Source organism: Marmota flaviventris, chromosome 9 (genome assembly GCF_047511675.1).
Source record: "Marmota flaviventris isolate mMarFla1 chromosome 9, mMarFla1.hap1, whole genome shotgun sequence".
NCBI classification, from domain to species: domain Eukaryota; kingdom Metazoa; phylum Chordata; class Mammalia; order Rodentia; family Sciuridae; genus Marmota; species Marmota flaviventris.
The window spans coordinates 52367907-52393611 of record NC_092506.1 but is presented as its reverse complement, the minus strand read 5'-3'; the positions used below and the strand labels follow the sequence as shown (position 1 = coordinate 52393611).

Here is a 25705-nt window from a genome sequence, read left to right as displayed (position 1 = left end):
AATCAAACAGTTCCACTTTAAACAACCAACAATGCCAAGTTAGAAACCACAAAATGCCAACAACAAAAAAAATACTCTGGCCTTCTCTGATCTTCTACTGCCTCCCCTGCTGAAACCCTCCACACCCTCACATGCAATGTTGTCGGCCAAATGGAAGTGTCCCTCAGTTAATTTAGGAGAGAAATATGGGAACTTGAGAAAGTTTACCAATTCAGTAAGTTTTTGGGAACCCAGCTGTGCTTTACTGAGCCAAGATATACAGGTTAGAGTGAAGCGTGGAGACACGGACTCCTGATGGTTTTTTTTATTGCCCTTGTCTTCAATCTTTAAAACATCAACATCCCCTGTCAGCTGCCATGGGGCTCTCTTCCCTACACACACACTCTGCCCTGGACACTCTTTGGAGCCCGACATGCCCACATTCACCCGATAAATATTTACAGTCTGAGAGACAGCAGATTGGAAAGCACGCAACAGCCATGGATCCCACCCACCAGGAGGCTTGCCTGGTGTCGGTCTGCCTTGTAAACCTCTCTGAGTGCAGGGCAGAGCGTCCTGGGGAAGAAGCTATAAACACCCACTGCTGGGCAGAATGTTAAAAGGCAGAGACAGATTCCAAGTTTGCTGCATTGCCTGGGGGTTTTAGACCATATTGGCTGCACAGTCTCGATGGAAGACTCGCATGTAGATAAGCTGGATTTGACCCTTGAAAGCTGACTCTTTTGGATATGTAATAAAGGAACAGTGTCCAGATTACCTCCCCCCAAAGATCCACTCATGCAACTTCTAAACACTTTCTAGGCCCCTATTCCTTTGAAAATATGATTAAAGTTCTGGGTACTGTCCTCAGAAACGTGCACAAAGCCATATGCACACAATTCTTGCATGTAGTAGCTTCAGAGATTGAAAGGTAAACTCAACTCAGGCCTCTGCCCTCCAGGAGCTGATAGGCTCTCAGAGAAGAGAAACAGCAACCATGCAAATAGGGATGAGAAGGTGACCAGCACTTGAAGCTTTGTGGAACTTGAGTATTTGGAGAGTCCAAGGAGATAGAGATCAAGTCATAAGGTCAAGAGCCAAGCAGAAGAGGAGGGGAGGGAATCCATCCTCGATGCCATTTGTATATATTGCAGAGTCTCTGGAGGGCCTCTGTTCCTTGATAGCCAAATGAGATGGCCTTGCACTTCTGAATCCCATGGGCTGAGGAATTCAACACCTTCCCCAAGATTTCTGCTGGTATCCTGGGAGTGAGGTCATAGGATATGACATATGACACCATAGGCACAAAGGGCAAAAGCACTTCTGGGCCTTGGCTTGCAGGCTGACTGACAGCAGGTCCCAGGGGGTCTGGTGTGTGCCACCCTCAATCAGGGTCAGCCTTACATCACTGAGATCAGGGTGCCCCGAGTGTGTTCTCTTGCTCAGTCAGCAGCAGTAACTCAGCTTTAGAACAGGGTGCAACGTCAAGCTGAGTAACACTACATTCCCACCCCTGCAAGGAACCAATAAAATCAGCTCCCTTCTTTCCTTCAGGAAACCCTGACGTCTTCTTGTTGGAGCTATGTCTCCCTTTCTAAATGGAAGTCCCAATAAAATCTTGCTTTCATGTTCCCTCACTTAACTAAATTTCATTTACATCAGTTTCAGGTCCAAAGATCCCAGTGCCCTGCATCAGGAAGACCCATGGTCTCCTGCCTCTTCTACTTTCTGGAACTCCCGCCTCCTCTCACACCACTTCCATCTCTGTTCTGTGTTCTCCCCAACATGAAATTCAGTCACTCCTTTGGATTTGATGACAAAAATAAGAAAAGGAAGAAAAAAAAAGTCAATCACACCAAGCATATACACAGGCTTTGTGGAAAATATGGGGAGGGGTCCCAGAAAAGGTCATAGGATATAGCACTGACCTTCTGCCATTCATTGAGTTCCTCTGCCTTCTTGCTACACTTTTGTCTGTCTTTTTAGGGAGAAAATCAAAAATTCCCTAAAGGGTTAGTGTGAGCTGACACCTGGGCCTTGGGTAGGAGGGAGGCTTTCAGGAGAGGGGCACTACCCTCTCTCCAAGCACTAGTCAACACATCATTCCAAAACACACATACACACACACACACACACACACACACACACACACACTTTCTCTATGAGGAGCCCAGTAATTAAAACCTCACTATCCCACTTGGCTTGGTTAGTTGAAGAGGACAAAATCCACTCTGGCTACATTAGGCAAGAGAGGATTTACAACAGAGTATTAAGTGTCTTAAAGAACTACAAGGAGGGATTTAGAAAAGACTTTAGGTTGAGCTTTCAAAACCTCCACAAAGGATAACTGGGTCACCAAGGGAGTTGTAGGGTCACCTCTGACCAGGAGGTTGCTTGCTCCAGAACTAGAGCTGCTCCTGACACAAGACCCCCAGCAAAAGAGATACCCCTGATTTTCCAACATCTGTGAGGCTAGTGACAGGAGTCCAGGCTGTCTGCTCATGCACCCAGATAAAACTCAGTCCCTCCATTGCAGGGCCAGCAGAAAGAGAAGGAGCAGAAGCATGGTCTCTACTGGCTTCTGCCCAGGTCCCCACAGTGCATCTGAATCCCCTCGAGAACCCCTATGGCATGAGAATCTGGGAAAAGTAGTGTTTAGCTTCCCAGGTCTTTGCAGTATATGTGCGGGAAGGTTGAATGTCAATCACTTGTGTGTATACAGACCACACCATATCATTTGGAATGGGAGGAGAAAGAAAAGAGGCAGAGAGAAGACAGTGAGTACTTTATCAGGTACCTATTACATATGAGGTGATTATATCCATTGCTTATTTAATTCCTTAACACAATCACAGTAGATATTACCACCATATTTAAGGCATGGGAACTAAGGCTTATGATGGCCAAGCTGTTCACTCCAAGTCACATCAGGACAGATGTATCCCAGGATAGTAGGGAGAATTCCCACCATACAGGCTAAGAACTAGTTCATCAATAAACATTCCAAATGTTCATGATTTCCACTTTGAGGTCCTCCCCACACAAACTCTTCCTAATTTAGACATTCTGATCATGTCAGGAACCACCCCATCTGCTGGCTTCTGCCTGAGGCTGCGACCCAGGTGAGGCTCCATGGGGCTGCCATGCCCACTGCCACCCTTCTGAAAGCACATAGGCTGATTCTCAGATGACTTCCTCTTTTAGGAGCCTCTCACCATTTTCTACAATATCGTGGACAATTCTGGAACATCAGAGTGCATTTTCTTTGTAAATCCAATCCCAGCCTCAGCCTCTGGGGAGTTGTTCTGGCAGCCTCATCATTGTCCCCCCATTCACTTGGCATGAGAACAATGACCTGCCCCATTCAAGGAGTGGCTTAGGATCTCAAGTCTGCTTGTCTGTCAGTTACCAGTCCTACTACACACTGAACTAATCTCTGAGTTCCAACCTCAGGCTCCCACAGGCAGTTTCTCACTACTCTCAGATTTGTCTTCTTCAGATTTATATGGGTCTCCCAAATGGCCTTTAAATCCTCAAAGGCTTCCTCTATATTCTTTCATGCATAGGACAACTAAGGCCAGTCTCTTCCCAAGCCTAGGCTGAGAACTTAATGGGCCCTGACACGTTTGGATCTCAATAAATCCCAGTTGCTTATCCCTACCCCCTTCCTGTGGTAGGCGGCTTCTGAAGTGGTTCCTGGTCCATTGCCATCCCACCCCAAACATGCCCTGTCTCATCTGAAATGGTTCCTGAAGATCTGGTCTCTAAGCAGATCACCTTGGTGTAATCTCTTCACAGGAGATGGGGACAGACTGGCCATAGAGTTACTTTTAGAAACAAATAGAATATGACAAAAATGGGGAGGGGAAGGAGTGAAAGGAAGAACAGCAGAATAAAATAGACATTAATATTGCTGTATTATTTTACAATAATACAAGAATACTGTACAATAATACACAGTCATGCATGACTGCATGACCAATGTGATTCTGCAACCTGTACACTCGAAAAATGAGAAATTATATCCCATCTGATTCAAATGTATGAATGTCAAGATCATTGTACTGTCATGTGTAACTAATTAAAACAAATTTAAAAATTATTTTAAAAAAAGAATATGACAAAAATGATGGTGTATCACTATTGAGATTAGACTAGGACCCTGACTTTCAGTTTCTCTCTCTCCCTCCCCCTCTCCCTCTTTCTCCTTCTCAGCTTGCTGACTTTGATGAAAGAAAACTGTCATGTTGAAGAGATGAGCCCATGTGGTAAGGAAAAGAGGTTATAGAAATAATGCACCATTGTACTGGGACCTGAACCCATACTGGCCAGGCTCTGCACCTGGATGCCCAGCTACTATGCTATATTGCCTCCCAGCAGAAGTTGGCTCTCCAAGACTCACTTTGCTCCTCCTTTCTACCACAATCAGCATCTGGTGTAAGAGGTTCACTTTTCTCCCTATTTGCTCCACCACACCCATGAAAAGTTAAATAAACATACTAGAATAACTTCCTTTGACCCTCTTCATTACCCTTTTCCTCAAGAAGCCCACCCAGATTAAATCACATGTAGGAAGTAGCCATGGGAAAAGGCAACCACGCCTTAGAACCAAAGACTCCTGATATGGAAGCTGAGCTTCACCTCTTTGTGGCTGAGCGGGTGACACTCCTTCATTCCTTACCTATAAAATGGAGTTAGTAATGTGCCCTCTTTAGGGTACTAAGAGGGGTTAAATGAGTGTGTGTGTGTGTGTGTGTGTGTGTGTATGCAAACATATCATCAGCCAAGATTTCCTGCTCTTTGTAATTCAAAACCATTGGCTTGCATCTCATCCCAGCCTCTGCAAGAAATAAGATCCATTTAGAGATTTATTCCTGCATAAAATTGAATTGTGTCACTTTCCTTATAAGGCAAAGAAGCTACAATTGGTCTTGATTTTAAATTCCATTTTCTGCTTCTCTGCTATATGTGTAAAACTCCAAGAACTGTGCCAAGATGCATTGTGGTCACATCAAAAACCAAGAGGCTAAAGGAAGAGGAGAAGGAACAGCTTCTTTAATAACAGACTTATTAAAGAAGAGGTGAGGCCATCCCAGACCTCTCACAAGAGTTCTGGGAGGAGTTGATTCACTTTGAGGTCTTCAGATATAAGAAACAGAAACTCCAACCCAAATGCCATAAGCAATTGTAACAATTCATTGGTCTGATCAAATCTAAAGTCCAGAAGCAGTAAAGACTTCTGGCACAGGTTAATCATGTTTGGGAGTCTTTGTAAGTCTTGTACCTGCATCTCCCCATTAGCTTTTTAAACTGGACTTTTCTTGGGGTAACAGGATGGCGGCTACATGCTTCCTTATTCACATCTAATGGATCAGTACAATGGTGTGCCCACTCCTAAAACAATCACAGTAGCCCAGGGATTAGGATTATGTCAACTGATTTAGGCCAGTGGGAACCTACCCTTGAAAATAAGAGTTGATTGTGTACAAGACTTTAACCACTCTGCTGCTGTATGCAATGGCATGGGTTTGGGGGAGAGAAAACCTCAAATGACTACTGGAGAGACAACAATAATATCCACCACCAAGACCTTTCATCATCAGAACTTGGTTCACACAGCTACTCAGGAGACTAAGGCAGAAGGATCACAAGTTTTGAGGCCAGCCTGAGCAACTCAGCAAGAACCTGTCTCAAAATGGACTAGGGATGTACTCACTGGTATCCCTAGATTCAATCCCCAGTGCAGCACAAAAATAAATAATTAGAAATAAAAAAACTCTTTATCAGTGTTGGTGATTATATTGTGTGTGTCAGTGTGATGTGTACACTTGTGCATATATAAGTGTATGTTAGGGGTGTCGTATCTGTATGAGCATGCATATGAGATGTGTACGTACATTCGTGTATGTTGTGTGTGCTTGTTACTTTATGTGAAGTATGTATGTATTAGTTGAAAGATCATATGCCTGAACTAAGGGTCGTCTCAAAGTGGAGCCTTTCACTCTATTCTCTGCTGCTACCACCTTGCTGGCCCCAGGGGTTTTGTGCCCCCACTGGCCCCAGGGCCAGTGCCCGTGCAAAATCCCTTTTCCCAGAGGCACAGACGATAGTTTGGAAATTAAAAAAACAAACAAACAAAAAACACTTTTACTAACAAATAGCAACCAAAAAAGGAGAACAGAAAGAAAATCAATTCAGAGAGCGTAAGAAACATACAAAGACATTTCTGACAATGTATGGGGGGCTGGATAATAATGACCTATTTTCCCCAAGGTGCTGTCTGCCTGTGATCCTTCCCACTCCCTGCCTGGCGCCACCTTATTTCCTGCTTTGCATAACAGTCTCTAGGAGTTTTGTCCCCTGTCCCCTGCAGCCAATCTAAAAAATCCCATTTGCACTCCTCATTCCACCCCAACCTTCCTTCGCCCCGTCCGCGCCACCTCTTCCCCGGTCCTGGGAGGGACTCCTCCTTTAGCCCTTTCCAACAGGGACGCACGGGAAGAAGCTTCCCGGGACTCTGCGGTGGAAATCGGCACCTAGAGGAAGGCCAGCAAAAGCACCACCTCGGCTCACGAAGAACTAAACAGGTCATCTTCTTCCAGCCCTACGACCCGTCCCGCTAACACGGCCTCTGTCGCCCTCTGCCGGGACCCTGCATGCACCGTGGCGCCCAGTCCTGCAACCCTAGCCAGCACCTGCCCCTCTGGTCCCAGGCTGGAACGCTGCTCGCAGGTATTTTCACCCTGAACACTGTGCTGGAACCTCTGAACAATCACCGGCTGGTCCTGAGTCTCAAGTTCTCAACTGCGCTTTTGTTTTGTTTTGATTTTTTAATATTATTTTTTTAGTTGTAGGTGGGCACAATATTTTATTTTTATGTGATGCTGAGGATAGGACCCAGTGCCCCATGTATGCTAGGTGAGCTCTCTACCCCTGAGCCACAGCCACAGCCCTTGTTTTGTTTTAAGGAAAGAAAAGGGTTAAAATTGCATTAGGGAGCCATGGTAGGATTAAAAGGGTTTATTCATTCATGAGTCATATGTTTATTGTATGCCTACTGTTTGCTAGATACTGTTGGAACTAAGGATACAACAAGGAATAAAAAAGAAACAATCCTTGCCCTAATGGAGCTTTTTGTCCTGTATAAACAAATATAGAGAGATGAATCATGAAGACAATAAATAAGATGTTAGGGTGGGCCGTAACAAGGAGAGGCTGCTCAGATGGGAAGGAGGCAACTTGAGGATGAATGAGTCACACCCAAGAGACAAGGGGTTTGGGGCTGGCTTTCCTAGCAGAAAGGCTAGAAGACCCTGGTGAGAACCAAAGAAGGTGACAGAGCTGGGAGTTAGGAGAGCTGAAGCAGGGAGTGGACACCCCTCAAAGTGGGCAGGGCCTTACCTAAGGTGGAAAGGGGTTTGGCCTCTATTCCAAGAGCACTGGCAACCAGAAAGGGTTGGGGAGTGCATTTGGAGATGGTACCCTCCTGTCTTCCCACCATGCCTCCGGCTGCTCTCCAGTCTCCCACCCACTCCTCCTTCTCCACCCACCTATTAATGTAGGCATCCCTTTAGGGCTCTCTTCTCTCTCTGCACCCTCTTCCTCCTACATCATCTCATCATTGCTCTGATTCTAAATAGCATTCATGGTGGGTTGGTGTCTCCACCTGGACCTCTGTGGCTCCAGAACCACATACAATAAGGGTTGTTTGTCCTCTGCTTGTGTATCTCTCAGACAACCTTAGCATCTCAACTGCATTCTTGATATAAACTCGGCCCCCATCCCTTCACTCCCAAACCTGTTTCCCCTCTAAGTCTTCCTTATCTCAGTAAATGATACCACTTGCTGAGACTTGAGAATATAAATGAATCCAAAGATGGTATTTTTAAAGTTCCTTAACCCTCCTCAATCCATTGCCATTTTCCCATTTTTAAATGTATATATGAATAAAATGAGTGAATAATATAAGTGGTTGAGAAAAGCATAAAATGAAAAGGGGGACTCCTGGGAATCAGCCATGATTCCTTCATATTCCTTACCCTACACCCAAGCTATCCATCAACAAATCTTGTTGATTCTGCTCCAGAATGTGTCTAGACAGTAACCATTCTCTCCTTTCCACTGCCCACACCAGAGCGGCACCATGCCTGACCTAGAACACTGCCACCACCTCTGACTTGGCCCCTCATGCAACTTTCTCTCTTCCCACCTCTCCTCCAACTAATGACCAGAATGACATTGTTAGGTTTTTTTTTTTTTTCCTTTTTTAGTTGTAGACAAACACAATACCTTTATTTTGTTTATTTAGTTTTATATGATGCTGGGGATCGAACCCCGGGCCTCACACATGCTAGGCAAGTGCTCTACCACTGAGCTACAGCCCCAGCCCCCAGAATGACATTGTGAGCGTGTCACTTCCCTCCTTCAAATTCATTAACTGCTTCCCTTTGTGCTGAGGACAAAACCAAACTCCTTACTAGGGTCTGTGAGGTCCTACACTATCTGGTCCATCCAACCCCATCTCCCACCCTTCTCTTCTTTATTGAATGTGATCACAATGCCGGGAGGGTTTTTGTTGTTGTTGTTGTTGTTGTTTGATTGTTTTTGTTTTTTAGTACTTTCAAAGGCACCAAGCTGTCACCAAGCTGTCCTGTGCCTCCCAGGCTTTGGAGATGCTGCTCCCTCTAACTTGATTGTTTCTGCTCCCATCTCCACAAGACCTGGTTACTTCTTGTTCTGCGAAGGTCAATTTGAATGTTCCCTAGTCTTAGCAACACTCTCTCTGGCCACTCCATTCCAAGTCTCCACTTATACCAAAACAGACTTGGAAACTTCAGTCAATAAGGTACTTTGAAAAATCAAAAATAGACTCAAGTGTGCAGGGAACTGTATATACTGTACAGGTGAGATCTCAAATCACTTGGAAAAAGAAAGAGTAGTAGGGGGCTGGGGCTGGGGCTCAGCGGTAGAGGGCTCACGTCGCACATGCGGGGCCCTGGGTTCCATCCTCATCACCACATAAAAATAAATAAATAAAATAAAGGTATTGTGTCCAACTACAACTAAAAATAATATTAAAAAGAAAGAAAGATTAGTATATATAGGGTGCCAGCACAGCTGGTTAGCACCTATTGAAAGGATGTCAATTCTGAGTTCTTATCTCACTCCTTATGCACACCAGATGAATCAAATAGGCAAACGTAAAAAATAAATCTTAAAATATGGATTAGGAGCTGGGGTTATGGCTCAGTGGTAGAGTGTTTGCCTAGCATGTATGAGACACTGGGTTCAATCCTGAGCACCACATAAAAATAAATAAAATAAAGATATTGTGTCTATCTACAACTAAAAAAAAAATTAAAAGAAAAAGCAGTCTTTAAAAAAATGTGGATTAGCCTATTACTAATCTAAGAAAGGTGACACCTTTTCTGAAATGAATATAAAAGTCAGAAGCCTTAAGGGGAATTGTTAATAAATTTGTCTAAGTAGGAATCTAAGTTGGGTATAAGGTGACTTTGGGTGGGCTCTTGCATGGGAGCTGGTCACCAGCAAGATGAAGGCATGATTAGGAGCACGGAACTTTGAGCTTTATCCCCATCCTCTGGGAAGGGGAGAGGAGTGGGAGATTGAGTTGGTAATTGATCATGCCTACATGATGATGCCTCCATAAAAGTCCTAAACTGTTGAGAGCCACAGCCGAAGGGGCCCCAGCAAACTTCCAGCTGCCAGCAATCCAGCTGCCGGCTGATGATTGGCTCACAGCGGCCCCAGCAACATCTAGCTGATTGGCTCCTCAGCCCCAGCAACATCTAGCTGATTGGCTCCTCTGCGGTGATGCTCATTGGACTGTTTCCCTGCCCTTTCAGACCACGGAGCTGCTCATTGGGGGACTTTTTGGCTCTGCCCACGTGACCCAGCCAATCGGCCTCAAGAGCAGGAGGATTGTGGGAGGTGAAAAGAAGCTTGTGGGGGGAGAGACAGGCGTGTGGTAAGCCGGTGGTGGCAGTTGAGGCTCTGAGGATTTTTCCTGAGAGGCTGTTTTGTTTGGCGTGTTTGGTTCTAAAAATAAAGTTAGTTTCTTTTGACAAGTGGCTTCTGATTGTGCCCAGCCAGACTGCGGCATTTGGTGGCTCGCACGGGGAGCGACTGAGGGTAAGTGAAACTGCTCGCCCCTGAGGGCAGGGCGAGAGGATGGGTAGCCATTTTAAGATTCTTCTTTTGTTATTTTGTTTCACTTTTGTTTTAAGTTGCCTGTCCCTGGAGATGTGTAAGATGGAAGAAAAACCGCTCACATATGAGGAACAGATAGGGAGAAAGGACGGATGGACATTTCAGGAGGCTATTATAATGATTTTGTGTTGTTTCAATTTTGTTTCACTCTGTTTCAGTTTTGTTAGGCGTCATCTTGTTGGGTTGTATTATAGTAGAAATACGGGATCAGAAATTAGTAAAAAACAAACTGAAAGAGTGTTAAGTAAATTGTTAGAGGAAGGAGGCATCCCAGTAAAATCAATAGCAGTCAGGGCATACGTTGATACAATACAAAAATGTAGCCCATGGCTTTTTAAGGAGGAGTTGTTAAATATATCACAATGGAACCATCATGGTGAAGATTTAAAAAGAATAGAAAAGAAAAGCCCAGGGACTCTGCCAGTTGGCACATTGCCATTGTGGACGTTCATATCTTGTTTACTTAGTCCAAAGCCTTCAGTTCAGACAATGGTAGAGGAAGGAGAAGACATATTGATTCAAGTAAAAGAGAAGGTCTCTCAAGTTAGTCAGACAGAGGAAATGATTCAAGTAAAAGAGAAGGTCTCTCGAGCTAGTCAGACAGAGGAAAAAATTCAAGTAAAAGAGAAGGTCTCTCAAACTAGTCAGACAGAGGAAAAAATTCAAGTAAAAGAGAAGGCCTCTCAAGCTAGTCAGACAGAGAAAGAAAGTGTAAAACAGAAAAAGCCATCAGGGGGAAAGTTACAACAGGAGACTGCTACTAACACCTTTCTATCACCAGAGGACGTAAGTGTCCAACTAACAAGGCCACCTCCATATGCTGGGAGGTCCCCAACCCCCGCAGTTGATAGTTGGGATCCTGAGACAAGATCTCAAATATTAACATGCCCTGTATTTGAGGCAGGAGGGCAGCGATTTTACCAAGTTTTAAATTTCAAAACAGTGAAGCAGCTAAAAGAGGCTGTAACAACCTATGGTCCTCAAGCACCCTTCACTGTAAGCATGGTCGAATCCATTAACAACTTGAACATGACGCCAGCAGATTGGGCTAATATGTGTAAAGCTGTGCTAAATGGAGGACAATACCTGTTATGGAAGGTTGCCAATGAGGAATTTTGCAAGGAGACGGCTAGGCGAAATGCAGCAGCTGGTTATCCTCAGAGAAATCTAGATATGTTGTTAGGAAAGGGACCTTATGAGGATCAGCAGCAACAAATTGCATATGATCCTGGCGTATACGCACAAATTGCTGCAGATGCAATTAAGGCATGGAAGACTTTACAAGGACATGGAGGTTTACAAGGTCAATTATCTAAGGTAATACAAGGAGCTAATGAACCTTATGCTGAATTTGTAGATAGGCTTATTCAAACAGCTACCAGAGTTTTTGGGAATACAGAACAAGCAATGCCATTACTAAAACACCTGGCTTATGAGCAAGCGAATCGTTGGTGCAGAGATATCATTAGACCATGGAAACATGAAGATTTAAACACATATATTAAATTATGTAGAGACATTAATGAACAAGAGCAAGTCGTGGCAGCTGCAGTAAAACAGGCTTTAGATGCCAGAGACATTAATGAACAAGGGCAAATTGTGGCAGCTGCAGTAAAACAGGCTTTAGATGCCAGGCCAAGAACATGCTACAATTGTGAACAAACAGGACATTTTAAAAGGAATTGCCCCATTGGAGGAGGGTTTAACAAAACTAGGTATCAAAGGAGTAGAATACCAGGTATTTGCCCACGATGCCGTAGAGGGAGACATTGGGCTAATGAATGCCGTTCTCAAACCACCATAGAGGGTACTCCATTATCAAAAAACGAACAAGGACCAGGTGTTTATCCACGATATCGTGGAGAAAGGCATTGGGCTCCATTGCCAAAAAATGGACAGGGGGGCCCAATGCTCCGGGGCCCAAAACCACAAATATACGGAGCACTGGAGGAACCCAGCAACCCCATCAGGGTAGTGCCCAGGACACATTGTCCATCAGATCCCTCATCAGACAAACCAGAGGGAGCGCAGGGTTGGACATCTGCACCTCCGCCAGAGCAGTACTAACTCCAGAGATGGGAGTTCAAATCATTCCCACAGGGGTGAAAGGACCTCTTCCCAAAGGAACAGTAGGCTTATTATTGGGACGCAGCTCTTCTACTCTAAAAGGACTTATGATAAGTCCTGGGGTAATTGATCCCGATTATGAAGGTGAAATAAAAATTATAGCCAGTTCTCCAAAGGGTATATCAGTAATTTCACCAGGAGATAGAATAGCACAGTTACTAATAATACCCAGCCTACATGATAAATTTTCCAGTCGTACTGTAGAAAGAGGTTCCAAGGGATTAGGCTCCACAGGTGTAGATTGGGCTATGCTTTCTTTAAATTTAGATTCTCGCCCCATGCTAAAACTAAATATTCAAGGACATGAATTTAATGGGCTACTGGATACAGGTGCAGACCTTAGCATCATCTCTCGTCAAGAATGGCCAAAACATTGGCCATTACAACAAGCCACTCAAACGCTTCGAGGCCTAGGAGTGGCGACTAATCCCCATAGAAGTGCAATGGTATTAGATTGGAAGGATCCTGAAGGATGTGAAGGAACTATACAGCCATATGTATTGGATCATCTTCCCGTAAATTTATGGGGACGAGATGTCCTAGATCAATTAGGTTTGACATTAACAAATAACATCAACCAAAATGCACCCACTATTATGACTAGACAAGGTTTTAGGAAAGGAAAAAGATTAGAAAAACAAGAACAAGGTATAGCAGCACCAATACAAATAGATCAAGGAACAGAAAGACATGGGTTGGATTTTCAGAAAGGGCCACTGAGACAATAAAAATTACTTGGAAATCAGAAAGACCAGTGTGGGTTCCTCAGTGGCCCCTGACTAAAGAAAAGATACAAGCAGCCCATGACCTGGTCAAACAACAATTAGCGGAAGGACATATACAACCTTCTGTATCTCCCCATAATACTCCCATTTTTGTCATCAAAAAGAAATCTGGTAAATGGAGATTATTGCAAGATTTAAGAGCCATTAATAATGAGATGGTTATTATGGGACCTGCTCAATCAGGGATTCCTCAGTTGTCTGCTTTGCCAAAAACCTGGTATGTTTTAGTTATAGATATTAAAGATTGTTTTTTTTCAATTCCAATTCATCCTGAGGATAGTCCACGTTTTGCATTTACTATCCCTGCACTGAATCATGAAGGTCCTGATCAGAGATATGAATGGAAAGTACTCCCTCAAGGGATGGCTAACAGCCCAATTATGTGTCAAATTTAAGTTAACAAAGCAATCCAGCCACTTAGAAATCAAAATCCTGAACTACAAATATTTCACTATATGGATGATGTATTATTAGCACACAAAGATAAAAACACATTGCTAGAATGTTATGCCACACTTACAAACTTATTAAAAAATTATAATCTAGAGATAGCAATAGATAAAGTACAATTAAATTTTCCAATCAATTATTTAGGAGTTCTATTATCCTCAACCATGGTCCGTCCACCAAAAATTCAAATACAAGTAGATCAACTCAAATCACTTAATGACTTTCAAAAGTTATTAGGAGACATAAATTGGATAAGGCCTTATTTAGGTATACCAACAGGAGAGTTGGGACCTTTATTTGATATCCTAAAAGGTCCATCAGATCCAAATTCACCCCGAATGTTAACGCCTGAAGCAAGAAAGGCATTAAAAATCATTGAAACATATATGGAAAATATGCATTTGGATAGAATTGATATAAGTTTGCCTTTATTATTTATTGTACTACCAACAAAAAATATTCCTACAGGAGTATTTTGGCAAGAAGGTCCATTATTATGGATACATTTATCTTATTCTCCTAACACTATTCTTACTAGGTATCCTGAGGCTGTAGGACAATTAATACTCAAAGGAATAAAAGCAGCAAAGGGAGTGTTTGGAATTTCTCCCAATAAAATTATTACTCCATATACTATGAATCAAATTGATGAGTTAGCTAATGAGTTAAATACTTGGGCAATAATCATGTGCAAATCTAATGTTTCATTTGATAACCACTTACCATCTAATCCTTTATTGTCTTTTTGGTCATTGCATCCTGTAATTTTTCCAAAAATGACAAGAAAAACACCTATCATGAATGCTCCAAATATATTCACTGATGGGTCAAATAATGGTACAGCAGCAGTAGTTACCCCTGATCAAACTTTTACATTTTTAGTACCCAAACAATCAGCTCAAAAGGTAGAGCTTAATGCAGTTTTACAAGCTTTTGTGATGTTTAAAGATTCTGTATTTAATTTATTTTCTGATAGTCAGTATGTAGTTAATCCTATAGTATCTCTTGAAGATGCTGGTAGGATTTCCCCTTCTTCTACTGTTTTCTCTTTGCTTTCCACTATACAAAGTCTAATCTGGGACAGAAAAGATCCATTCTTTATAGGACATATCAGGGCACATACAGGATTGCCTGGAGCCCTTAGTTTGGGCAATGATTTAGCAGATAAAACTACACATGACATACATATTTTCTCTACACTAGAAGAAGCTATAAATTTTCATAAAAAGTTCCATGTCAATGCTAATACTTTACAAAAGCGTTTTAAAATAACTAAGGAACAAGCTAGACAAATAATAAAACAATGTCAAAATTGTGTGACCTTTTTACCACAAGTTAATCCTGGAGTCAATCCTAGAGGATTGATACCTAACCATATTTGGCAGATGGACGTCACACACTTGCCAGAATTTGGAAAATTAAAATATTTGCATGTTACAGTTGATACTTCTTCTGGATTTTTGATGGGCTCCCTTCATGCCGGAGAAAAAACTAAAGATGTTATAGCTCACTGCTTACAAAATTTTGCCACTGTGGGTGTTCCAAAACAGTTAAAAACAGATAATGCCCCTGGTTATACTTCTACCTCTTTTAAACAATTTTGCTCAACATTTGGCATTACTCATATAACAGGAATCCCATACAATCCACAGGGACAAGGCATAGTTGAAAGAGCTCATCAAACTATTAAAATGTACTTATTAAAGCAAAAAGAAGGAATTGGGAAGGGGTATATATTCCCCAAAGATAAACTTAAAATAACCCTTTTTACTCTAAACTTTTTAAATTTGGATTCAACAGGACTTAGTGCTGCGGAAAGGCATATGTGTCCAAAAAATGTGCATAAGCCCAAGGTACTTTGGAAGGATATTCTAACAGGACAATGGAAAGGTCCTGACCCAGTAATTGTCTGGAGTCGGGGGTCTGTTTGTGTGTTTCCACAGGGAGAACAGCAGCCGATTTGGATTCCAGAGAGATTAACCAAGGTCCTGATCCAGTGATTGTCTGGAGTCGGGGGTCTGTTTATGTGTTTCCACAGGGAGAACAGCAGCCGATTTGGATTCCAGAAAGATTAACTAAAGCGATTTCTACAGACCAAAAAGAAGATGATTTGGCTCAAATCCATAACAACTGATATCCAAAACTCCAGTTTGGCTATTCTTACATCTGCAACAGAACCAGGATGCTTTTTTCAATATCTATTTTATTATTGCCCTTTGCCATATCATGAAGTTCTATTTTGTTTTTTGAGCTCATACAGACCTAGGTTAATGTTTTGCTGATCAGTTCTATTTTTTGACTATAGAGTTTTTAAACATTGCAATGGAGATTTCACCTGTAAAAAGTTATAAGGCCTTTACTATAATGTTATGTGTTGTATGTATTATATTATGTGTAGGGTTCAAAGACTTTTGAGATTTCTGAATGCATGGAGCTGCTGGGAGGGCACAGAGGACCCAAACCCTTCCCCCACACCTATGCATCTCTTCATCTGTATCTTCATCTCTCTCCTTTATCATATTCTTTATTCATATAATAAGCCAGTGACCATTAAGTGTCTCTCTGAGATCTGTGATCTACTTTAACAAATCAATGGAACTGGAGAAGGGGGTCATGTGAACTCCCAATTTATAGCCAGTTGGTTGAAAGTACGGGCCACCAACCTGGGCCTTGGGATTGGCATCTGAAGTGGTGGTAGGGGAACGATCTGTGTTACTGAGCCCTTAATTCTGGTGTCCACTACGGAATTGATTGATGTGGAGGAAACAGCCCACATAGATTTTAGTGACATTTTAGAGAATATAAGGAGGGAGGGGGAAAAAAGGTTGTTTTTTTTTTCCCACAATGACCAGAACCATATGACCAGAACCACAATGACCAGAACCATGTGTCTCTTCAGAATCTTGTCACCCAGTACACTGTAGGTGCTCGATTCAGCCATGTTGACGAGTGAGGAGCAGTAAGGAGCAGAGGTTCAGAGCATGGATTTGGAGCCCTACTGCATGGGTTAACTGTGACCCTGGGCAAGATACTAGGCTGTGCTTCCACTTTCTTACCTGCAAAATAGGAGTTAGAACACTACTTACCTCTTAGGACTCTCATGAAGATAGGTTTAGTTAGTATTCATTTAGAAAACCTCCTGACATAGAGGAGGGCAATAGAAATGATGTTGCATGAAGAAATTCTGAGGGAAATGAAGATGGCTTGGAGACTGGTGGAAGGTTTGCCATCTTCAACTCTCTGGAGGAAGAACAGAAGTACAAAACTATGGAAAGGAGGTTCCCCTCATTATGAAGAATTTGAAATGGCTTGAGCTGCCCTCAGGTGACCAAACATTCCCAGTTTGTCTGAGAATGTTTAAAAATGAAAATTTTACCCTAGGAAACTGCATGGTCCTAGGTGAATGGTCCCATCTATGACAAATGGTTGGTCACTCTAGCTGTCCCCCAATAAGTTCTTGTTCATTGAAGCTTTGAGTGCCTCTCTCTGATGGGGGTGGGGACAGAAGCCAAAGAGCCAATTCCAGCACACAAAAGGAACCAGGTATAGAACTTTAATTCAGATTCAAAAAGCACATTTTAGCCAGGCATGGTGGCAAGTGCCTGTAATCCCAGTGGCTTGGGAGGCTGTGGCAAGAGGATGGAAAATTCAAAGCCATGCTCAGCAACTTATCGAGGGCCTGATCGAGACCCTGTGAAGCCAGAATTAGACAGGCAGTCAGTATGGATAGGTAAATCGAATCGGGTCGGATCAAGGAGGCCAATTTTGAGTGAGTCTGGCAAGTTGGAAACTGTCCCCAGAGGGATTCCTTCAGAGCCCTTTCTCCACCCTTATCAAGAAGGTCCCCCTGCTCCAACCTGTTGCCAAAGTAACCAGTCCCAGGAATTTCCCCTCCCACAGGGAGCTGTAAGGTTGTTAATGTGTCCTTGGCTACTTCATCCTGCCCTTCCCCCTTCAGCCCACCTGTTTCCCATCTTTTGGCCACACCACCCAGCATTCCTAGTTACATACACAGGAGGGAGAAAGATTAGTGGAAGAGGGTAGAACAAAGGAACCCTAGGACACACAAAAAGGGCAGAACACCTCACTTCATGGGATCCAGGATACTATGGCTCCCTTCTCCCTCCTGGGAGAAGTCTATGTTACCCCTTTTTAAATAAACTCTGCTTTATATGCTTGCCCTGGCGTGCTTCTCTAATGTTCAAACTTCAACATTTGAGAGAGCAGAACTGTTCGCCTGTCTCTAAATAAAATGCAAAAAAGGGGGCTGGAGATATAGCTTAGTTGGTAGAATGTTTGCCTCGCAGGCACAAGACCCTGAGTTCAATCCCCAGCACTGTAAAAAAAAAGAAGAAAATGCAAAAATGGGCTTAGGATGTGGCTCAATAGTTAAGTGCCCTGGGTTCAATCTCTGGTGCAAAAACAAACAAAAAACATTTTAATGGAAATAGCTTGGGTTCAGAACAACAACAAAAGTTACTTACTAGCTGCAACTTACTAACTATGTGATCTTGGATGATTCAATTAACTTCCTGAGCTTCAGTTCCTTGATCTATAAAGAAGTAGTAATCATTCCCAGCAAAAGAAACAATCAGTGAGGTGAACAGAGAGCCTACAGAATGGGAGCAAATTTTTACAACACGCACATCAGATAGAGCACTAATCTCTAGGATATATAAAGAACTCAAAAAAAAAAAAAGCCTTAACACCAAAAAGTCAAAGACAAACAACTCAATAAATGGGCTAAAAGCTGAACAGACACTTCTCAGAAGTTTGAGTTCAACAAATAAATGAAAAATATTCAACATCTCTAGCAATTAGAGAAATGCGAGTCAAAACTAAGATTTCATCTCACTCCAGTCAGAATGGCAGTTATTAAGAATACAAGCAAGGGCTGGGGATATAACTCAGTTGGTGGAGTGCTTGCCTTGCATGTACAAGGCCTTGGGTTCAATCCCCAGCACCACAAAAAAAAAAAAAAAAAAGAATACAAGCAACAATAAGTGTTGGCGAGGATGTGGAGGAAAAGGCACACATTTGCTGGTGGAACTGCAAATTGATGCAAATAATCTGGAAAGCAGGATAGAGATTCCTTAGAAAACTTGGAATGGAACCACCATTTGACCCAGCTATCCCATTCCTCAGTCTATACCCAAAGGACTTAAAAACAACATACTACAGTGATGCAGACACATCAATGTTTATAGCAGCACAATTCACAATAGATAAACTGTGGAACCAACCTAGATGCCCTTCAATAGATGAATGGATAAAGAAACTGTGGTATATATACACAATGGAATATTACTCAGCATTAAAACAGAATAAATTTATGGCATTTGCAGGTAAATGGATGGAGTTGGAGAATATCATGCTAAGTGAAGTAAGCCAATCCCAAAATGCCAAAGGCCAAATGTTTTCCCTGATAAGTGGATGCTGGTCCATAATGGGGTGAGTCGGGGAGCATGGGAGGAATGAAGGAATTTTGGATAGGGCAAAGGGAAAGAGGGGAAGGGAGGGGGCATGGGGGTAGGAAAGATGGTGGAATGAGATGGACATCATTACCCTAGGTACAAGTATAAAGACACGAATGGTGTGACTATTTTGTGTACAAAGAGAGAAATGAAAAATTGTACTCCACTTCTATAATATGAATTAAAATGCATTCTGCTGTAATGTATGACAAATTAGAACAAATTAATTAATTAATTTTTAAAAAGAAGTAATAATCACCCCCAACTTGTAGGATTGAGGTATGGATTAAACAGAATGTGTATAAGTGATTTGCACAGTGCCTAGCACAGCTTAAGTGCTCAAGAAATTATAGCTTTTCTTTCTAAGGTCTAACTCTAGGCTTCTCTAATCACACGTTCTCTCAACAGGTTCTCAAAATGTGGTCCCTGGACCAGCAGAAACAGCATCATCTGGGAACTCAGCAGAAATGCAAATTATCCACTTCACTTCATGCCTACCAAATCAGACACTGGGGCCTAGAAATCTGAGTTTTAACTTATTCTCTAGGTGACGCTTATTACAATAAAGTTTGAAAAAGTTTGTTCTAAAGAACAGTCCTATCTAGGAAACAGAAAAGGAAAAGAAAAATCTCTCCAAAACTTGAAAAGCTCTTTCTTTATCTTATCATAAAATAAAGTTATTTTAAAATGCTATTAACATTGGAAAACAATTTTCTCAAACAAAAGGAATGAAAATAAAAATAGTGTTGAAATTTTGATCCCAAGACTTTATTAAAAAAGAAAAAGAAAGAAAAAAAGCCTTTGTAAGCAGGTCTCTTGTGTGGGAGCAGCCTGTCCTCCAGGGTACATGTCAGTATGACCTGGCCTTGACACCTCCTCAGTCAAAACACACTGATAAGTTGGCTAAGTTTAGGTACACTGTTTAAACCATTAATTTGACCAAACTATAAACATAGTCAAGTTGATTTTCCACACTAATTGAAGGGGCAAGCAGATAGGATAGTTGGGAAAGAAATTTCTTAAATTGTTATACTTCTTTAGGCATAAAATCACTCCAGGGGTAAGTTAAAAAAATTCTCACTGGAAAGCATGTTAACTTTCTTGGCCCCAGGAAGTCCCAAGATGCAGGAGCATGTTTATAACATACATAAATGGAGACAAAGAATCAGGAAAAACTATTTTTAAATAGGTCTAAAATCATTTTATAAACATTGGTCTTTTAATACATAAAGTCTAGGCTAATTCAGTCAAAATAACCCATCTTTCCTTAAATTTAAAATACTTCACAATTTTTAGAAATGCATGTGAAGAGCAATCTTCTCTTTTTGAGGTCCTGAAAATATCTTCAAATTATTTCTTTAAACATTTAAGTAGAAAGCTTCATCTATAGGATGTAATAACATGCAAATTCCATGAGTACATTTGTCTTTGGAAATAAAAGTCCTTTTCTATGCTTTCAATTATAGTTTTTAAAAAGCAATTAAAAATCTTTATCTACTGAACACTGTCTAGGCTGTCTAGGGTCCTCACCCTAGAAGAGGGGAGTATTCAGAAAGTATCTCTTCCAGAAGGTCAGAGTCAGAGGGAAAGAAAGACAGACAGACAAACAGACACACACACACACACACACAGAGTGTATTTTAAAGAGAAAGGGATAAATATGCTGTGATAAATACTAATCTTCCAAATTAAATATAGTTTGGAATGCCAAACTATTTTTAGAGACAATAAGAAATTCTTGTCAGATCTTATCTGTGGGGACAAGAAGAAAGTGAGGAAGAAATGAATTTGAGAGTCTGTGTCCCACTTGAAGTGAGAAAACCCCAAGGGATATAATAGATGGTGGCAGCATCCAAAGCAGACACAGATAAGCACTGACCTAACACACCCAACACTTAATTTATTTATTTATTTAGGTACCTGTAATTGAACAATTGAACTCAGAGGAGCTTACCCACTGAGCCACATAACCAGCCCTTTTTATGCTTTTTTTTTTTTTCTTTACTTTGTGATAGGGTCTCACTAAATTGCTTAGAGCCTCACTAACTTGCTGAGGCTGGCCTGGAACTTGCAATTCTCCTGCCTCAGCCTCCTGAGTTGCTAGTATTACCAGCATGCGCCAACCCCCTTTTACTCCCCACCCACTTCATCTTATTTTTAAACCAATCCTAGGAGACAGATAGGACTACCCTTCTCCCATCCTGGTCACACCACACCATCCATAGATGGTGCTGTGTTTACTGCATAGGGTTGTTTTAAAGATTCAATGAGTTTGGGCATGTAAAATCTGACACAAACATTCACCACCTGTTAGTTACTATTATGTAATTACTACCAGAGGATGTAAGGATCAACCAAAGAGGTTAGGCCACCAGACTAGGCATGCCAAGAATGTCACATTTTGGGATAATTTCTGTACTAATCTCGTGCCTTGGAGACTCCCAGACAAACAGGTAAATGTCCAACATGGAACCTACCTGAGATACAGACCTATGCACATCTTTAACTGGAATACCCAGGAGCCAGACTGGCATCTCTTTTGGTAGTATGAGAAATAGAAGTCCAGTGGTCCATTTCCAGAATATAGCCTTCATTGGATCCAACTGTAGCTATTTTAATTACAGCCCTTCCCTTTGTCCACCCCCAATTTTAAAACTAGCCATTCCCATAAATTGTAACCCCAAACTCCTCCAATCAGAGTGAAGGGCAGCTTAGATTAGAGATGTGAGCACAAGGCCTGCCTGCCCAGCTGCTTGCTAGCCTGGTTCTGGTAGCTCACTCTTCTGGCAGGGGTAAAAGTTTGCCTTGCCCACCCAGTTTCAAGATTTTTTATTTTTCTTTTCTATCTTTTTTTTTTTTTTTTTTTTTTTTTTTGCGTCACTGCAATATTTGTAACAGTGGGGCTGTTTCTAGCTTCCCCTTTCACTTAGGGTGTGGTCTTTTAAGGGTTCCAGGATAGGCCTAAAGTCTGTCTCCATGTGGGAGTTAAAACACAAGTCACTAGAATATGGACAACCTTCGGCTCTCACCCACCACTATCTGGTTAGCCTTAGCAAAGCCCTCACTGCCTGTTAATCAAATTATTAGATGACTTCGCTATGAATTTAGTAGGATGTCCCAGAGACAGTGTGAACAACACATCTAAAACTCAACTAATGATCCATCATCGTCCAAATGTGCTCCTCCACTAGTCTTTTCTACCATAGGAAATGGCATATATTTAACCAGTTGTTTATACCAGAGATTTTTAAAGTTTTTCTCAACACTACTTTTTCAGTTACCCCTATATTGATACCTTGGCAAGTCCTTGTGATTACTGATTGATCAATCAATGGATAGGCTGAGATACAGCTTAAACCCATTCATTTCTTTCTACATCCATTTCTTTAAACCTATACCTAGCTATTTATTCTGTCGCTGCAACAGTGGTTTCCCAAGTGATCTGCCTACATCCTCTCACTTTGTAATCCATTTTCTACCCCATTGTCAGAATAATCTTTTAGAACCACAAAATCAATTCTCTCTCATCCTCTCATTGACATAAACACATCACTTAAATCTCTTCAGTCACATAGCATCTAAGATAAAACCTTATGTCAAGTTCAAAGGCAGCCTTAGCCAAGTCTCTAAGCAACTTAGTGAGATCCTGTCTCAAAATTAAAAAATCAGTCCATGCCTGTAATCCCAGAGGCTCCGGAGCCTGAGTCAGGAGGATCTAGAGTTCAAAACCAGCCTCGTCAATAGCAAGATGCTAAGCAACTCAGTGAGACCCTGTCTCTAAATAAAATACAAAATAGGGCTGGGGATGTGGCTCAGTGGTTGCCCCTGAGTTCAATCCCCAGTACCACCCTCTCCCCCAAAAAAAGTTTATAAGCAAGTTCAGGCTTTAAAATACATACACACACACACACACACACACACACACACACACACACACACACGGGAAGCCCTTCTCGCAAGTGATTGGGCACCTCCCTGACTGGGTGTGAGGCGTTCCTGCTAAACTGTGTCAGAACTAATCCCCACCCTTTCTAGGTGCGAGAGCCCATCCGTATGGGGGTGTGACTGACCATTGACCCTGAGACCAATCACTGACCCTGACCTTGGAATGCTGTCCCCCTCGACCTTCATTGGATGGAATTTTCCCCTGAATTTCTTGTTCCCCAATAAAAGGCTATCCTCTGGTGTGCTCGCTCTCTCTCTCTCTCTCTCTCTCTCTCTCTCTCTCTCTCTCTCCCCTCTCTCCTGCAAGTCTCTTGTATAAACCTCGCTATCCCACTGGGTGGCTCCAGGCAGGAGCCAGAGGGGGAGCTGTTTCAGACCTGGTCAAAGAAAAAGGTAAATTGAGTTTATGTGTATTAATTTTGATCTCACTAGTTAACTTCTATGCTTAGAACCTCTAGTATGAAGCTAGCGTGCTGATGGCGCAGCAGACACACACACACACACACACAAACACTCCAAGCACCCAGATTACAGTCTTATAATTAGTTGGATTCTGCTAGGAAAAAGGCAGTTTTCTTATATACTTGCCTGCACCCCCAAATTATTTCATATCTTCTGACTTTTGCATTTTCAAAGTCAGCAATTAAATTGTTTTACCTATACCTAGCTATTTATTCTGTCGCTGCAACAGTGGTTTCCCATATGTCAGTAACATATGGGAAATACTATTTCACTCACTTTGGATACAATAAATAGTGAATTACTGTTCTTTTAAGGCTTATTTCAGAGCACCAAGTATTTGTGTTTCCTAACTATGGGGCGTGATATCTACATTTAATTTACATTGGAAGCAGTACAAATTGTCTGTTTTGCTTTATGGATAAAATCCAGCATGGACAGAGTATTTCTTGTTTTCAATTTCTCCTCATGATATTCTCCTCTCGTTTTTATTTATTTATTTTTAAATTAATTCATTTTTTTTTTTTAGTACTGGGGATTGAATACAGTGACACTTTATTACTGAGCTACATCCCCAGCCTTTTTAAAATATTTGTTTTGAGACAAATTGCCCAGACTGACCTTGAACGGGCAGTCCTCCTGCTTCAACCTGAGTAGCTGGGATTGCAGGCATGTGCCACTGCAACCGCTTCCCTCACTTTTTCTGTTCTAGCCACGTGGGTTTTCAAGATCAGAAATGTCTTCACCAGAGTGCTGTCTTCTCTGACTGACTAAAATATATTCCCCTGTAACCTTTACCTAACAAAATCTTGCTAATTTTCCCTGTTGCAACTTAAATGTCCCTCCTTCCAAATCCCAATCTAAATTGAGCTCCTCTACTATTCAATCATAGTGTTCTGCATTGTAAGTTAAGATGCCTTTGGTTTTCAGAAGCTGAAAGACCAAACATATCAGTAGGGTCTTTAATACCAGCAATGTTTTGGGGGCACAGAGAAAAACAATCACTACTATGTTTTTATTTTTGTTTTTAATTTACCAACTTGACCATTTTTTAAAAATATCTTTATTTTTATGTGGTGCTGAGAATTGAACCCAGTGCCTCACGAATGCCAGGCGAGCGCGCTACCACTTGAGCCACATCCCCAGCCCCACTACTATGTTTTTAATGCTCACTTTATAAACCTTAAAAATGTATTAAACATATTTCTAGAAATACTGTTCTGGGGCTAGGGTTGTGGCTCAGCAGTAGAGTGTTCCCCTAGCACGTGCGAGGCCCCGGGTTCGATCCTCAGCAACACACACACACACACAAAAATAAAATAAAATAAAGAAATACTGTTCTTTGTTATCCAACACAGTATTCACTAACCACATGGGGCTGTTGAGTGCTTGAAATATGACTCATCCAATTGAGAATTGAGTTTAAATTTTTTAATTTTTAATTAATTGAAATTGTAGAAAAACTAATGTATGTAGATCTTTCTTCAACTGTAAATTTTAGCAAATTTAAATATAGACCTAATTAAGAGTAAGCAAATGAATTGAGTATTATTAAATTGCCAATTTAATAATGAGAACACAGTTTTGATAAAAAGGAAAAAGGTTTATTGCTTTGCTAGTTATAGAGAAGCACGGGGGAATCCAGTCCCAGAGACTGTGGTTCTGCCCAAAAATGAGAACAGAGGGCTTTTTAAGGAAGCTCTTTCTCAAAAGCTGCACTCCAGGTGTATTTTGACAGAGGTCCAGTCCCTGATGGTGTATTGAAATTCATTTGTTAATTTGTGAGATAGCCACTTCTTAGGTCTTCTGGTGACATCTCTTTCCTATGGTGGGTATGCACTCAAAGAAAGATAACTTGGTCCAGGATGGGAAAAGGTTAGTGACAGGGAGAGGAAGAAGAGGAAAAGAAAAACATGTCCCTTTTTAAAATAAGCAGCAAGGGCTGTTTTCTAAAGGTGAAGTAAACCAGTATTACGTATATACTGGAAAAAAAATGTAAATTATCTCAAATTTTATAGTGTTTATCATTTGAAATGATAATATCTTTGATACATTGGGTTAAATAAAATATACTAAAATTTTTTTCATCTGCTTTTCACTCTTGTAATGTGGCCACTAGAAAATTTTAAATTACCCATTATTAGCATTGTATTTGTATTGAACAACATTACCCACACACATTAAAATAGTTACACAACCAATAAATCAAAACATAAATTTAACAAAGCTTCCACTTAAGAGTTTTAAGCTGGGAGA

The 25705-nt window shown here is 41.5% G+C and overlaps 1 long non-coding RNA gene across 1 annotated transcript; it reads left to right on the top strand.

Moving 5' to 3' along the window:
* Positions 1 to 10012: 10012 nt before the first annotated feature.
* LOC139706879 (uncharacterized) lies at positions 10013 to 19765 on the top strand. Its single transcript, XR_011708560.1, has 3 exons — positions 10013 to 10131; positions 18917 to 19022; positions 19454 to 19765. It is a non-coding gene; the product is annotated as an uncharacterized lncRNA (long non-coding RNA).
* The last annotated feature ends 5940 nt before the right edge of the window (positions 19766 to 25705 follow it).